This window comes from Chrysochloris asiatica, unplaced genomic scaffold, assembly GCF_000296735.1.
Source record: "Chrysochloris asiatica unplaced genomic scaffold, ChrAsi1.0 scaffold00122, whole genome shotgun sequence".
Taxonomy (NCBI): Eukaryota; Metazoa; Chordata; class Mammalia; order Afrosoricida; family Chrysochloridae; genus Chrysochloris; species Chrysochloris asiatica.
In genome coordinates this window covers 6182646-6199923 of record NW_006408640.1, presented here as the reverse complement: position 1 = coordinate 6199923, position 17278 = coordinate 6182646, and the positions used below count along the sequence as shown (strand labels likewise).

At 39.7% G+C, this 17278-nt stretch overlaps 1 pseudogene; it reads right to left on the bottom strand.

Moving 5' to 3' along the window:
• Positions 1-15544: 15544 nt before the first annotated feature.
• LOC102836603 lies at positions 15545-15952 on the bottom strand (annotated as a pseudogene).
• Between the last annotated feature and the right edge of the window lie 1326 nt (positions 15953-17278).

Here is a 17278-nt window from a genome sequence, read left to right as displayed (position 1 = left end):
AAAAAAAAAAAAAAAAGTAACCTACAAAATCACAGAAACCTTTACTTTAAAAAATATCAACATGTGAACCTACTGTTTCTAGACATATCTGGCCATCTAGGCCTATACATTCTGAAGTCAGTGGTTTCTGTCTCTAAAGTCCTGGTGCAGTGCTGTAGGATAAGCACTGGACTGCTAACCACAATGTCAGTGGTTCAAACCCACCAAGTGCCACTCTGGAAATCCTATACAGAGTTGCTATGAATAGGAACCGACTACATGGCACTTAACAACAACATTCCTCCCCCAGAGAATTCTGTACTCTCCAATTTACACTGTGTCAAAATGATAGTTTGGGCACCCTCAAGGGACTCAAATCATGTTCCTTTTAAATGTTATTTAAGTTTAGCAAACAAAAAGAAATCTGAAGGGGCAAGATCAGGACTGTATTGTGGACAGGTTAAGCTTTCCAAATGAAATTCTTATAGGACAGGCCTTTGTACCGTCAGAGAATGAGCAGGTGCTTTGTCATGACAGAAAAACTTCCTCCACACAACTTTCTTAGCCTTTTTCTCATCAATGCAGTTTTCAATTTTCTTAAAACTTCTTTCTAATAAGTCCCCATGATCGTCCTGTGTCCCTCAGGAAAATCTATGATGCTCAACCTTCAGAGTCCCCCCAAAAAGTCACCTCAAGCCAGCAAACAAGGGACCCCTGGTTAGAGCGTTTTGAAACTAAAGAGTCCTGGTGTGGTGCTGTCGGGTCAGCAATGGACTTAACTGCAAATGCAAACCTACCAGCTGCTCCTGGGAAACCCTCTGCAGGGTCACTATAAATCAGAATTGTCGTTACTGCACTTAACAACAAGGAGACAAAGACAACTGTATTACTGAGAGAACTTACCTGGCTTGTGTTTAAATTTCTTCAGCAAAATTGTACTTGAATATGATATTAATATTGTTTGATGGTTTCTCCATTCTTAGAAATGGGCACAAATATGGAACTATTCCAATCAGATGGCCATGTAGCTAGCTTCCAAATTTGCCATAGATGAGTGAGCACCTCCAGTGCTGCATCAGTTTATTGAAACATTTTCATCTGTATTCCATCAATTCCTGGAAGTCTAATTTTTCACCGATGCCTTCAGTGCACCTTGGACTTTTTCCTTCAAAACCATCTGTTCTTGATATATGGTATCTTTTAAAATAGTTGAACATCAACCTATTCTTTTTGGTAGTGTGGTTATTTCCATTTTTTTTTTTTAATGCTTCCTACATCATTCAATATTTTGCCCATTGTTGTTGTTAAGTGCCATTGAGTTGGTTCTGACCCATAGTGACCCTGTATAGGGTTTCCAAGGAACGGCTGGTGAATTTGAACCACCGACCTTGTGGTTCAAACCAACCTTGCAGTCAGTGCTTATCCTACAGCGCCACACGAATCCTCCATTCTGCCATAGACTCCTTCCATAATGCAAGTGGGGGCTTGAATTTTTTCTTCAGTACTTTCAGCTTGAAAAATGCAGAGTATGCTCTTCCCTTTTGGTTTTCTAACTTAAGGTCACTGCACATGAACCACCAGAAGAACAAACAAATCTTTCTTATACAAAGTACAGCCAGAAAACTCCTTAGAAGCCAGGATGGCCAGACTTCGTCTCTCATACTTTGGGTATATATTGTCAGGAGGGACCCGTCCCTAGAAAAAGACATCATGCTTGGAAAAGTGGTAGGTCAGAGAAAAAGAAGAAAACTCCCAACACAATGGACTGATACAGTGGCAACAACACTGGGCTCAAACATAACAAAGGTTGTGAGGATGGCACAGGACTGGGCAGGTTCCTTCTGTTGGACAGAGTTGCTATGAATCTGAACCAACTCAACAGCACCTAACACCACCAACAGCATACAGATAAAGTGTTCTGGAGATCTGCAGACTGCCCCCTTCAAGTCTTCAGATAAATACTGGGCAGAATAAACATATAGGGAAATTCCCCGAGACCAAAGGATTAGAGATCAATACTCAGAACCTAACCCACTGCCAGCCAGTCCATTCCAACACAGGCGACCCAACAGGACTGAGAAGAACGGCTGGGCAAGGTTTCCTAGGCTGTAGCATAGTCGGGCTGCTAACCTCAAGGTTAGCAGTTCTAAATTATCAGCGGTTCTGCAGGAGAAAGATGAGGTGTTCTGCTCCCATAAAGAATTACAGCCTCAGCAACCCTACACAAGGTCACTATGAGTCAGAACCAGCTCCACGGCACTATAACCAACCAACCAACCACTTCTTTATGAAAGCAGACAGCTGCATCTCTCTTCTATGGAGTAGCTGGTGGATGACGACTACCAGCCTTTCAGTCAGCAGCCCAATGCTTAACTCACTGTACCACCAGCTTCCAAAACACTTCCTTTTGCCATTGGACAGAGCACACAAAAGGGTTCTGCCTCACTAATGGGACAAAAATCATTCCTAGACTAAACACAGCTGTGGTTCTGCCTAACAAGGCTGAAAGGATCAAGCTGTTTCCATGTGACTTACTGCATCACAGAACACAACTCAAGAATATTTATAGGCATATAAAAATACCCAACACCCAACAAAGTAAAATTCATAACATGTGGCATCTAGATCAAAATTACCAGGCAAGCAAAAAAAAAAAAAAAAGTAAGAAATAGAAAAAAAAAAATGATGAGAAGTAAAATCGATTCATTGAATTGACCCTGAAATGGCCAAGATGGTAGAATTACCAGACGAGGACATCCAAGCAATTATTTTATAACTGTATTCCATAAACTCAAGAAGGACGAGGAAATACTGTGCATGCTACACAAGGACACTGAAAACATATATATATATATATAGGCTCAAACAGAATTTGAAGAGATTGAAACTACTTAATCTGAGACTTACAATAATACAGATTTTGCAAAAGAAAAGATAAATGAAGATATTAGTAGAAACAATACAAAATAAAACACAAAGCGAAAAAAGACTGGTAAAATACGACCAGACCATCAGTGACAAGACAACTTCAAGTAATTGTAGTTCTCCCACAGTGGGGGAGAAAAGAACCCAAAATGTCTGAGGACTTAAAGGCCAAAAATGTGCAAACTTGATGGAAATTATAAACTCATACACCTAAGAAACTCAATGTTGTTGTTAAGTACCATCAAGTTGGTTCTAACTCAGCCACACTGTATAGGGTTTCTGAGGAGCGGCTGGTGAGTTTGTACCACCCACTTTGCAGTTCAAACCGACTTTGCACCCCAATGCCTATCCTACAGTATCATATCAGCACTCTGAGAAACTCAGTAAACATCCAAACACAAGAAACATGAAGAAAACTACGCCAATGTACATCATAATCAAAGTGTTTAAAGCTAATAACAAAGAAAATCTTAAAAACAGCCAGGGAAAAAAAGCCACATTGCATGTAGAGGAACAAAAATAAGAATTACAACAAATTTTATTTTGGATACAATGCAAACTAGGAGACCATGGAGCAGCAGTTTAATGTATTGAATGAACCCAGAATTCAATACCCAGCAAAAATATCTTCTAAAACAGAGGTAAAGTAGAGTCATTTTCTGGCATAAAAAACCACCATCAGAAGACCCATGTCATAACCAATGAAATAAATATCTGAGGAAACTTTTTATTTATACAAAGGAATGAAGAGCATTGGAAAACGTGGCCATGTGGATAAATATAAAAACATATGTTTCCATTATCTTTAAGAGGTAATTGACTGTTGAAATGAAAAATAAATAAACAGTAACACATATATAATTAAAACAATAATAGCATTAAGGTAGGTAGGGGATAAATTTGCTATAAGAATTTATATATATATGAAATTGTATAACGCCACCTCAGGGTTGTTGTTAAGTGCCATCCAGTCAGTTGTGACTCATAGCAACCCTGTATAGAGTTTCCAAGGAACAGCTGGGGGGTTGAACTGCTAACCTTATGGTTATTTATGTGAAATTGTATGCCACTGTAAAGTAGACAATGATAAATTTAAAATTTATAAATTCTGAGTTTTTGAACTATGCGATTAATGTTGGATGATATGATTTCTCATTGTTACTTTGATTTGCAAATGACATTGCATTAGGCAAATCAGCTGCACAAGACCTCTTTAAAGTGTTAAAAAGCAGAGATATCACTTTGAAGACTAAGGGGTGCCTGATTCAAGCCATGATATTTTCAATCACCTCATATGCTTGTGGAAATTGGATAAGGAATAAGGAAGACCATAGAAGAAACATCGCCAGAAGAACAAATCTATCTTGGATGAAGTACAGCCAGAATGTTCCTTAGAAGCCAGATGGCCAGACTTCATCTGTCATACTTCAGACACGGTATCAGGAAGGACCAGTTTCTGGAGAAGGACATCATGTTTGGTAAAGTGGAGGGTCAGTAAACAAGAGGAAGACCCCCAATGAGATGGGTTGACACAGTGGCAGCAGCAGTGGACTCAAACCTAACAATAACCGAACAATTGTGAGGATGGCTCAGGACCGAGCAGTGTTTTGTTCTGTTGTACATAGGATCGCTATGAGTTAGAGAAGACGCAACAGCACCTAACAACAGCAATGGCTAGTGGAGTCCTGGTGTGGTGCTGTAGGATAAAGCACTGGACTGCTAATCACAGGTCAGTGGTTCAAACCCACCAGCAACTCCTTAGGAACTCCACTCAGGATTGTTGAGTTGGAACAAACTAGACATCAATTAACAAAACAGCACTGCCTAATGATCATGAGCATGTCTTCCTATGTTTGTTGCCACCTGTATGTCTTCTTTGGTGAAGTGTCTGTTCATATCCTCTGCCTATTTTTAAATTTGATTATTTGTCTTTTTCTTGTTGAAATGTTGATGTTTTCTATAAATTTTAGAGATTAGTCCTTTGTTTAATATGTCATGCCTAAAATGTATTTCCAATCTGTGGGTTCTCGTTGTACTGTTTTGGTGAAACCTTTTGATGTACATAAGCATCTCATTTTCAGAAGTTCCTGGTTATTTCATTTGTCTTCTGCTGTTTGTGAGTTTTCAGTTATGTTTGATAAGGTATTTATACCCATGTATCCTGGTGTGGCACTGTGGGCTAATGTGTCAGCCTGCAAAGTCGTTTGAACTGTAAGGTCGATGGTTCAAGCTCACCAGCTGTTCCTTGAAAACCCTATACAGGGTTGCTATGGGTCAGAATCAACTCAACAGCACTTAACAACAACAACATAGAACCTCTAAGTTTGTTCCTATTTTTTCACTTATGATCTTTATAGCTTTAGGTTTTACACATTTAGGTCTTTTATTCATCTTAAACTTATTTTGTTTATATTATGAGATATGGTTCTTATTTCATTCTTTTGTAAATGGATATCCAGTTTTGCCTGCACCATTTGTCAAAGAGACTATCTTGTCCCCATGTGATGTGTTTGGGGATTTATTTCTAGGTTGTCAGTTCTGTTCCATTGGTAAATGTGACTGTAATTATACCAAAATTAGAGGGTTTTTTTCCTACTGTGGCTGTGTAGTATAATTTAAACCGGGAAGTGTGAAGTCTCCTACTTTGTTATTCCTTAATAGTGTTTTGTTTCTCCAAGGTCTCCTTTTGTTTCATATAAAGTTGGTGATTCCTTCTTCCATCTCTTTAAAGAATGGTTTTGGAATCCGGATCAGGATTGCATTGTATCTGTATAGCTTTGGGTAGTATTAACATTTCACAATGCTAAGTTTTCCTATAAATTCATATGGACTATTCTTTATATAGGACTGTTTTGGATTCCTGTAGTAGTGGTTTGTAGTTTTCTTTGTATAGATCTTTTGTTTCTCTAGTTAGAGTTATTCCTAAACATTTCAAATGCTGCTGAGAACATGGAGAGACTGGACCCTTCATGCACTGCTGGTAGGACTGTAAAATGGTGCAACCACTTCAGGAAACAAGCTGGCATTTCCTTACAAAGTTAGAAATTAAAATGCCATATGACCCAGCCATCTCTCTACTTGGTAGATATCCTAGAGAAACAGAGCTGTGACACAAATGGACATATGCACACCCTTGTTTGTCACAGCAATATTCACAGTAGCAAAAAGATGGAAACAATCTAAATGCCCAGCACTGGGAGAATGGATAAGCAAACTATGATTCACACACACAGTGTGACAGAGTAGTGATGAATCTGGGAATCATCTCATAACATGGATGAGCTTGGAGGACTTTATGAATGAAATTAGTCACATCGCAAAAAGATAAATATTGTATGACACTACTATTGTAATGGGGAGCACTATGGCTCCATACGATAAGCACTGGACTATTAATTACAGGTCTGCAGGTCAAGCCCAACAGTCACTTGCAGGAGAAAGATGAAGCTTTCTGCTTCTGTGAAGAGTTAAAGCCTTGGAAACCCTATACAGGGTCACTATGAGTTGGAACTGACTCCATGGCACTTAACAACAACTATTTTAAATAATCAAGAAAATGTTTTTGTATTAAAAGAGACATTCTTTGATGGTTACCAGGAGTGGAAGGGTAAATTACTGGCTAGAGGGTAAACATGTGTTAACCTAGATAAAGGGGAAGGCAATATATAATAAAGAGGTCAACAAAAAATGATGGAGACAGGAAAAGACTCAGGGAGGAGTGTAACAGTTAAAGGCAATCGAGATAAACACAGTTATAGCCACACCCCGAGATAACCCTGAAATAAAGGTGATCTACAAGAAGATGGATAGGCACACAGTCTGAACAGATATGGGAGGGAGAATGGGACAATACCCATAAATATCAAAGTTTGAGAGAGGATATTTCTACATATGCATTTACCTTTGCTATAAATATATCTATGAATGTGGTGGATATATTATGAAAACTCCTTAGACATTACCAAAGACTTTGAGGGAATAAGTCACGGGACCTAGTAGCTCAAGACTCAAGTCTCACAAGACACCAAGTTCAACTGGCATAGCATAGTTCACAAAGGCAATGTTCTACATCCTACTTTGTTGAGTAGCACCTGGGATCTCATGATTGGCCACCTCAGTCTCTCCCTGTCTGGAGGAAGAAGAGTGAAGAAAATAGCAGATGAATAGAAACAATCAGTCCAATGGACTAATGGACACTGAGACCAGAAGAACTAGTTGGTGCTTGGCTTACACTATCAACTGCTCTGGAAGGGATAATATTAGAAGATCCTAGATAGAGTGAAAGAAGAATATGAAATAAAAACAAAATCATATCTGTATATATTTTTTAAAGACCAGGCTTACTGGTCAGATAGAGACTGGTGGAACCCTAAGACTATGTCTCTTAGTTATCCCTCAGGTCTGGAAATGAACTCACCCCCATGGCTCAGTTTTCAGCCTAACTATAGACAGGTCTATAAGAGGAGCAGGACTCCAGGTGTGGTGCTGTAGGACCAGCACTGGACCGTGAAGCACAGAGTGGCAGTTCAAGCCCATCAGCTGCTCCTCACCCTACACAGGGTTCCCATGAGTCAGAACCAACGCCATGGCACTTAACAACAACATAAAGAGAATAATAACACTTGGGAGATATACACACATTGAGATAATCAACCATTTGAGATTTTAAAAGGCAGAAGTTACCCAAGGGCAAAGTTCAGGAGGCTTAAGAAGCAAGAAGGGATGGAAATAGGAAACACAGGGAGGAAATGGAGTAAGCAATACTACATTCTCAAAATTACAAAATATGTATGAATTGTAGAATGGAAAACTGATCTGCTCTGTAAATCCTTACCCAATTCACAATAAAAAGATGGATAGATAAATTATATACATATATACATGTTGTTGTTGTTAGGTACCATCGAGTCAGTACCGACTCATAGTGACCTTATGCACAGCAGAACGAAACACTACCCGATCCTGGGCCAACCTCACTACTGTTGCCACGCTTCAGTCCATTGATGCTGCCACTTGGCCAATCCATCTCGTTGGGGGTCTTCTTCTTTTTCTCTGACCCTCCACCTTACCAAACATGTTTATCCTTCTCCAGCGACTGGTCCCTCCTGACAATATGTCTGAAGTATGAGACAAAGTTTGTCCATCTTGGCCTCCAAGGAGCACTCTGGCTGCACTTCTTCCAAAACGGATCTGTTGGTTCTATGGGCAGCCCATGGTACTTTCAATATTCTCCTCCAACACCATGACTCAAAGGCATCAATTCTTCTACAGTCTTCCTTATTTACTGACCAGCTTTTACATGCATATGAGGTTATTGAAAATACCGTGGCTTGGGTCAGGCGCACCTTAGTCCTCAAGCTGACATCTTTGCTCTTCAACACTTTAAAAAAGTCTTATGCAGCAGATTTGCCTAATGCAATACATTATTTGATTTCTTGACTGCTGCTTCTGTGAGTGTTGATAGTTGATCCAAGAAGAATGAAGTCCGTGACAACTTCAATCTTTTCTCCGTTGATAAGAATGTTGTTTATTGGTCCAGTGGCGAAGTTTTTTGTATTCTTTACCTTGAGATGTAATCCATACTGAAGGCTGTGCTCTTTGATCTTCATCAGTAAATGTTTTAAGTCCTCTTTACTTTCACAATTCAAAATTAAGAGAAACAGTTGTAAGCATCCACTGAAAATTGGAACATGAACTGTATGAATTATGAATCTGGGAAAATTGGAAGTTGTCAAAAATGAAATTGAACATATAAACATCGATATCTTAGGCATTAGTGAGCTGAAATGGACAGTATTGGCCATTTTGAATCTGAATGACCACATGGTTTACTATGCCAGAAATGACAAATAGAAAAGGAATAGTGTTGCATTCATTGTCAAAAAGAACATATCCTGATCAGTCATGAGGTACAACACTGTCTGTGATAGGATGATATCCATGCACCTACAGGGAAGACCAGTTAATACCACTATTATTCAGATTTATGCATTAACCACTAAAGCCAGTGAGGATGAAATAGAAGAATTCTACCAACTTCTTCAATCTGAAATTGATCAAACATGCAATCAAGATATATTGATCGTTAATGGTGATTGGAATGCAAAGGCTGGGAGCAAAGAGGAAGGATCAGTCGTTGGAAAATATGGCCTTGGTGATAGAAATGATGCTGGAGAATGAGTGATAGAATTCTGCAAAACCAATGATTTGTTCGTTTCAAATACCTTCTTTAGACATACATATATGTATATATATATACATATATGTATGTCTAAAGAAGGTAAATATACATACATATAAACCTTAAAACAACCACAAAAATAGCACAACAAAATTTATTGCTACTAAAGCAACCAAAAGATGAGGCTTTCTGCTCCCATAAAGATTTACACCTTCGGAAACCCTGTTCAGGGTCGCTATAGGTCAGAACAGACTCGACGGCACTTAACAACAACAACAACAAACCAACAAAGGAGTCCTGGTGTGGCACTGTGGGCTAATGCACCAGACTGCAAAGTCGTTTGAACTGCAAGGTCGGTGGTTTAAGCTCATCAGCTGCTCTTTGGAAACCCTATATAGGGTTGCTATGGGTCAGAATCAACTCAACGGTACTTAACAACAACAACAACAAAACCAACAAGGATTAAATGAAATCATAAAATAGAACAATCTAAAAGAAGGCAGAAAATGGGGCAAAGAACTGATGGGACAAATAGAAAACAAATAGCAAGATGGTAGATTTAAATACAATTACTGCCTGGTGTGGCACTGTGGGTGAATGCGCTGGACTGCAAAGTTGGTTTCAAGCTTACTAGCTGCTCCTAGGAAACCCTATACAGGGTCACTATGGGTCAGAACCCGAATCAATGGCACTTAACAACATCAGCAACAACAACAATAATCACATTAAAATGTAAATAGACTTACTGGTCCAATTAAAATTCAGAGTTTGTAAGATTGGATAAAGAAAGCAAGTCTCCACTATATGCTGCCAATAAGAAACCCACTTTAAATACAGAGAAACAAACAGAAAAACCCATCCATTTGCTTTCTTTAATACATCCAAAGTGCTGAGAACCAGTGGGGATTAAAACACACACACACACAAATTAGCATATTATTGCTACTATAGATTCCTGTCATCTGTCTTTCCTTTCCCACCTCCTATGGTGAATAGCCCAAGCCTTCTTTACACTCACAATTTATTTCCCACCTCACACCTTCCCACCCTCATACCTATAAATGTGTCTCCACCCAAATCCTCATCTCCTTTTCACCAAATTCAGAGAAACAGTCATCACTTTTCTCCTTCTAGTGGTTGGGCCTTACAGCAAGAACCATCTCTGTAGCCCCAGGACTGGGTTTGCTTTCTCTCTTTCCTGGGGAATCCTTCTCTCCGCTTCTATCTAAGGCACCCCATTCACCCAGTTACTTACCCAAGAAACCTGAACATTTTCAAACTTCCACCTAAGTCTCACTTTTGCACCCCTACTTACCCAGCAGTCTTCCAGGCACCATTTCCCCGTCTCTGCAATGCTATTCAAACTGTTGTCTCAAGTATTTAGTCAAGCTCTTTGAGATCCATTCCCTAGTCTATATCCACAGCGATCTTTTAAACAGTCAAATGTGGTCCTGTCACCATCATGGTGAGAGACAGAATGCTGACTCTTTACTCTGCCCTATATAACTGGTCACCTTGTTCTTCTTCAGCCCCTATGCCCCCCACAAATGCCCAGGCTCTGTGTCCCAGTCACTGAACTTTTTATGTCCTCTCACTTCCTGAGTGATGCCTCATTTCAAAACGCTTGTCCATGTTCTTCTCTCAGTCTCCAAACTCTTCAGTTTCCAAGCTAAACATACCTCCCTCCACTTGACAGAATGACTAAGAATTTAAACTTAGGGGATGCAAGAATTGACTCCAGCCACTGAGTCCTGGTGTGGGACTGTGGGCTAATGTGCTGGACCACAAGGTTGATGGTTCAAGCTTACCAGCTGCTCCTCGGAAACCCTATACAGGGTTGCTATGGATCAGAAATGACTCAGTGGCACTATCATCATCAACAATAACACTATCAGGCTGGAAGGAAATAAGATCTCAATCTTGGAGATTCTGTTCTGAGAATAGCAAACTGAAACTTCTAAGGGAAAAATATTTTGTTGTTGATGTTCATATCTAGGAAACTGCTAAAAAGCACAGCTTATTTTAACTAAAAGAAAAGAAATCCAATATTAGTCTTGATCCTCACAAAGAGAGGAAAAAAAGCAAAAAGAAGTACACGTGGTCTAAAGAAGCATAAGCTAAAATGTTAGTGTTATGTATTGAATTGTTGTTGTTACTGTTAAATGCTGTCCATAGTTGTTGTTAAGTGCCATCGAGTTGGTTCCGACCCATAGCGACCTTGTATAGGGTTTCTGAGGAGTGCCTGGTGAGCTTGAACCACCAACCTTGCAGTTCAAATGGCTTTGCAGTCTGATGCATTACCCACAGCGCCACCCTAGGACTTGGCTGTCCATAGAGTTGGTTCCAGTTCACAGCATCCCTATATAGGGTTTCTGAGGCTGTAATTCTCCGTAGGAGCAGAAACTCTCATCTTTTGGAGTGGATGGTGGACTTGAACCACCAACATTGTGATTCACAGTCTAGTGCTTATGTATTGAATTGCTGTTGTTGTTGTTAAGTGCCATCGAGTCAGATCTGACCCATAGCGACCCTATACAGGGTTTCCAAGGAGTGACTGGTGAGCTTGAACCACCGACCTTGCCGTTCAAATAGCTTTGCAGTCTGGCGCATTAACCCACAGTGCCACACGAGGACTCCATGTACTGAATTATACCCCCCAAAATAATTTTTTTTTTAATCAGAGATGTCTCCACACTCAGGCTACCCACCCTGTAACAAATGGGCTGTGTTTGTTATGCTAATGGTAGGCTTGAGGTCTGGTATCTTTAGTCAATCTCTTTTGAGATCTAAGAAAGAATGTGAACTCAAACAAGCAAGCAGAGATGTGGGAAGAGATTTGCCAAGCCATATAAATTTCTCTCAGTAGCAGAAGTTCCAAAGAGAAGACCTTCCTCAAGAGGGAAAAGAGAAAGAAAGCTCTCTCCTAAAGCCAGCACACTGAATTTGGACTTCTAGGACTCCTGATGTGGGACTACAGGATAAGCACTAGACTGCTAACTACAAGGCTGGCTGTTCAAACCCACCAGCTTCTCCTCAGAAACCCTGTACAGGGTCGCTATCAGTTGGAACCTACTCAACAGCACTACGCAACAACAATCTATGGGAAAACAAATTTGTTGTTGTTAGAGGCCACCTACTTGGGTGGCCCTACATTCTACAAAATGAAATACTGTCCAGTCCTACACCATCCTCACAATTGTTGTTTGAGCCCATTGTTGCTGCCACTCATTTGGGGGTCTTCCATTTTTTATCTGTCCCTCCATTTTCCAAATGTGATGTCCTTTTCCAGGTCCCTCTGACAACATGTCCAAAGTATAAGAGATGAAGTCTTCTAAGGAGCATATTTGGCTATACTTCTTCCAAGACAGATTTGTTTGTTCTTCTGGCAGTCCCATGGTATTTTCCAGTATTCTCCAACACAAAATTCAAATGCTTTGCTCTTTTAATGGTCTTCCTTATTCATTATCTAGCTCTCACATGCATATGAGATGACTGAAAATACCCTGGCTTGGAGCAAGCACACTTTAGTACTGACATCTTTGCTCTTGAATACTTTAAGGAGCTCTTGTGCAGCATATTTGTCTAATGTAATATATCCTCTGATATTTTGACTGCAGATTCCATGAGTGGTGATTGTGGATCCAGGCAACATGAAGTCTTTTGACAACTTCAATCTTCTGTTTATCATGATGTTATTTCTTGGTTCAATTGTGAGGATTTTTCTTTTCTTTTCTTTACATTTTCTTTACATTGAGGTGCATTCCATACTGAAAGCTGTAGTCTTTGATTTTCCCAGTAAATGTTTCAAATTCTCTTAATTCCAGTAAGCAAGGTTGTATTATCTGCATATCACAAGTTGTTAATGCATCTTCCTCCAATCTTGATGCCATGTTCTTCTTCATACAACCCAGTTTCTCAGATCATTTGCTCAGCATACAGACTGAATAAATATGGTGAACGAATACAACCCTGGTATACACCTTTCCTGATTGTAAACCATTCAGTGTTCCCTTGTTCTGTTTGAACAACTACCTCTTGCTCTATGGCCAAGTTCATCATGAACACAGTTAAATGTTCTGGAATACTCATTTTTCACATTGTTATGCATAGTTTGTTATAGCCCACACAGTCTTTTCATAGTCAATAAAGTACAAATAAACTTCTTTCTGGTATGCTCTGCTTTCAGTCAAGATCCATCTGACATCAGTAATAATACCCCTCACTCCACATCTTCTTCTGAATCTGACTTGAATTTCTGGCAGTTCCCTTCAATGTATTATGGTAACAGTTTTTTTTTAATTATCTTCAGCAAAATTTCACTTGCATGTTATATTCATGATGTTGTTAAATGATTTCCACATTCCATTGGGTCATCTTTCTTTGGAGGGCAAAATTTAAATCTTTTCCAATCAACTGGCCAGATAGCTGTCTTCCAAGTTTCTTGCCATAGGTGAGTGAGCTCCTCGACTACTACATGAGCCTGTTGAAATATTTCAACTTGTATATTGTAAAGTCCTCAAGCCTTGTTTCTCGTCAATGCCTTCAGTGCAGCTTGGACTTCCTCCTTCTGTACTATTGGTGTTTGATCATACCTCTTGAAATAAGTGAACATTGACTAATTCTTTTTGGTTACAATGACTCTGTGTGTTCCTTCCATCTTCTTTTGATGCTTCCTGGGCCACTCAATAGTTTGTCCAAGAGATCCTTCAATATTTCAAGCCTAGGCTTGATTTTTTTTCTTCAGTTCTTTTACCTTGAGAAATACTGAGTTTGATCTATCCTTTTGATTTTCTAACTCCAGGTCTTGGGTGGGTTTGTACCTTTTGGTCAGTAGCCAAGAGCTTAACCATTGCATTGCCATGGATCTTTGAAGGGTTTAGGGAGAGGATACATACAATCTGTTGTTGTTTTTTTAAAGTTCTTTACTGTATTTCAAGTGAAGTAAATACCTCAGCATTAAGGAGAGATCTTCCAGCTAGCTTCCAGATCAGACCTACACAGCTTGAAAATGGCATCTGGGTTTTGGGTGGAGGTGAGGATAAGTAAAAAAGTTCCAGTTCATACATGCACAACTGTATTACAAAACATTCGTAAACATGTCTCTGTGACCAGTGGGTGGCTACAGACAAGTTCTCTCAATAATTTATATACTTGACTTAGTCTCATTAGGGGAGCGTGGCAGCTTCATACGATAAGCAATATACTGTGAACCACAAGGTCCATGGTTTGAGCCCACCAGTTGCTCAAAGATGAGGTTTTCTGCTTCCACAAAAATTTAAGGCCTCAGAAACCCTATGCGGGGTCAGAACCGAATTGATAGCACTTAACAACAACAGCAATATCAATAATCACATCAAAACATATATGGAATCGGAACCAAATCAATGGCACTTAACAACAACAGGTCTCATCAGAGTTCCTTGAAAAAAAAAGGTCTAATCAGAACAGTGGCGTCTTAGGGAATCTCCTGTGGGTAGTTATAGTCAAAGCAGAGACAGACGCTCAGAAGGTTATGAAAACTTTTTTTTCCATACTAAAGCGGTAATCTGTATAGATTTTCTTGAGGGATGTAGAACAATCCCAGGAACTTTTTATGAAGAAGTTTTAAGAAAATTGAATACTGCACTTATGAGAAAAAGCCAGGAAAGTCGCACCATTTTTTCCACCATGATGATGCACCTGTTTATTCTTCAAGGATAGTAAAGACTGTCCTATAAGAATTTCATTGGGAAACCTTATTCCATCCACCCTATTACCCTTATTTTGTCCCTTCACGCTTCTTTTTCCCCTTAAGCTCAAAGAATATGGAAAAGGAACACAACTTGAGCCCTCTGAGGGTGCTAAAACCATCATTTAATGTGGTGTAAATCCAAGAGTACATAATTCTTCATATAAGGGTAGTTGTTGCTGTTGTTGTTAAGTGCCATCCAGTGGTTCCAAGGCATAGTGACCCTATGTACAACAGAATGAAACCCAACACAGTCTGGTGACATTCTGACAACTCTTGTTACATTTGAGCCCATTGCTGCTGCCACAGTGTCAATCTGTCTCATTTCAGGTCCTTCTGTTTTTCGCTGAACCCCACTTTACCAAGCCTGGTGTCCTCCAGGAACTTAGAAATACCACCTTAAGAAATACTTAGATGTAAATGGAGGATATGTCAATAAATAGTAGCTTTACATTTTGATATTTTGATTAAACAAAGGTTTCTATGATTTAATACCACCACTCACCTGTCAATTTGTCAAACTGTGATGACTAGCATGTTGCTGGGATGCTGGAAGCTAAGCCATGAGTTTTTATTTTGTGTTGTTTTTTTTGGGGGGTGGGGGTTGTGGGCTGCAAGGCGATACACTTCATTATTTACACGGATGAAGAGCAGGAGAGTAGAGGCCAAAGCAGGGCCGGAAGGCGGCTGGGGCTCAGTAGGTGATGATGAGTTACTTCACGCCTCAGTCCTCATCTCCCGTCTGGCAGGTAGCGGTGAATGATGATGGGGATCTTTTGGGCCTTGAGCTCCTTCATGGCGATGAGCAGGGAGTCTGTCTTCCCCTCCAGCTCCACCATCACAGGGGCACACATCGCGATCTTGAGGGCTCGGGTGCCCAGCACGCAGGCTTGCTTGTACTTGGTCATGTATGGTGTAGTGATCCTCTTCTGGTTGGCCTGAGGTCGCTCCCCTGATGCAAGGATCTCTACGTTCTCCTGGACCTCGTCCTCAGCATTCTCCAGGTCATCTAGTCCTTCCTTCTCCTCCACATCTTCAAAGTCGTCACCATCAAAATTGTCCTCTTGTCTGACATATTGCCTGCACGCCAGAGACCTGCTTTTACTCCCCACAACCACAGGTTGTGATCCCCCAGCCATGAATATTTTAAATATCAGCAGGGTCACCCATAGTGGACAGGGTTCACCACAGCTTCCAGACTAGGAAGAAGGAGAGGTATACTACTTATGAATGTTTAGCCACTGAAAGCTTTTATGAATTATAGTGAAACATTGTCAGATATAGTGTCAGAAGATGTAAACATTATCAGCAGCACCAGAGTATTGTCATATATAGTGCCAGAAGATGAGCCTTTCAGGTTGGAAGGCATTCAGAATGCAACTGGGGAAGAGCTACCACCTCAAAGTACAGATGACCATGATAACGCAAATGGAGTAAAGCTTTCAGGATCTTCAGTTGCTGATGGGGAACAACTCAAAATCAGGAGAAACAGCTACAAACATCCATTACTAGTCAGAACGTAGAATGTAAGAAGTATGAGTCTAGGAAACTTAGAAGTTCTCAAAACCAAAATGGAACACATACTGACAGATATCCTAAGCATTAGTGTGCTGAAATAGACTGGTATTGGCTTTTTTGAATCTGACAATTATATGATTTACTGTGCCATGAATGACAAATGGAGAAGGAATGGCATAGCATTCATCATCAGAAAGAATATTTCCAGATCTATCTTAAAGTACAATGCTGTCTGTGATAGGACACTATCTATACACCTACAAGGAGTGACTACCACTAATATTTAAATTTATGTACAACTACTACAACAAACAATGATGAAAATCAGGGAATTCAACCAACTTCTTCAGTCTGAAATTTATCAAATATGCAATCAAGATGTACTGATAATTACTGATAACTGGAATTAGAAGGTTGGAAACAAAGAGGAAGGATCAGTAAATGAAAAATATGGCTTGGCGATAGAAATAATACAGGATATCACATGGTAAAATTTTTCAAGAACAATGACGTAGTCATTGGAAATACCTTTCTCAAACAACATAAGTGATTATATACCAAATGGAATACACAGACAAACAGACTACATCTGTGGGAAGACATGGTAGAAAAGCTCCACATCATCAGTATAGTGGAACAGACCATCAATTGCTTATGTGCATGTTCAACCTGAAGCTGAAAAAAATTAAAATAAGTCCACACAAGAGCCAAAATAAAACCTTGAACAAAGTCCACTTTAACTTAGATACCATCTCAAGAACATATTTGATACATTAGACACACAAGACCAAAGACCAGAAAAGCTACGGGATGACATCAAGAACATCAGATAGGAAAAAAGCAATAGGTGATTAAAAATAAAGAAAAGACCTAAATGGATGTCAGAAGCAACTCTGAAACATACTCTTCAGTGTAGAGAAGCTAAAGCAAATAGAAGAAATGAGGAA